We start from the raw sequence: 535 nt of genomic DNA on the forward strand, positions 1-535 counted from the left end.
CCGGCCCGGCCCGGCCCCGGCCCCGGCCCCGGCCCCGCGCTCAACACCATGGCGCGCCGCGCCTCCGCCTCCTCTTGTTTCCCTGAGCTCGCTCCGCCCGCCCTCTTCCTCTCGCCCTCGTCTCCCTCTGCGAGCCGCCCGCCTCCCATCCACCCGCCCTCCAACAGGTTAGCTCATCGCGGGACGTTTATAAAAACGAAGTACAGGTTGGGAGGGGGCCTGGGCCAGTCGGGGGGCCGCCTCCCGCCCCGAGGGCGCCTGCCAGGAGCCGCGCCATTGGCTGTGCAGAGCCACGTGGGGGTGTGGGCGCGGGGGAGCCGGGCTCCCGGACGGGATCCGGCTGGACCCACCCACCCTCGGTCTCTACCCCTCCCTTCCCCGGCCCCTGGCGCGGCCTGCCTCCCCTTCCCGCCCTCCTGGACCCCGGCGTTTGCGCACAGCCAACCCCACGAGCTGATTGCGACGGCCCATCCCAGGCCCCTGTATGCGACTGGAGCGGGCGGGCGCAGAGGCCTGCGCCCTGTCTCTGTCGCAG

Source organism: Elephantulus edwardii, unplaced genomic scaffold (genome assembly GCF_000299155.1).
Source record: "Elephantulus edwardii isolate Elephantulus edwardi_28Jun2011 unplaced genomic scaffold, EleEdw1.0 scaffold00001, whole genome shotgun sequence".
In the NCBI taxonomy this organism is placed as follows: Eukaryota; Metazoa; Chordata; class Mammalia; order Macroscelidea; family Macroscelididae; genus Elephantulus; species Elephantulus edwardii.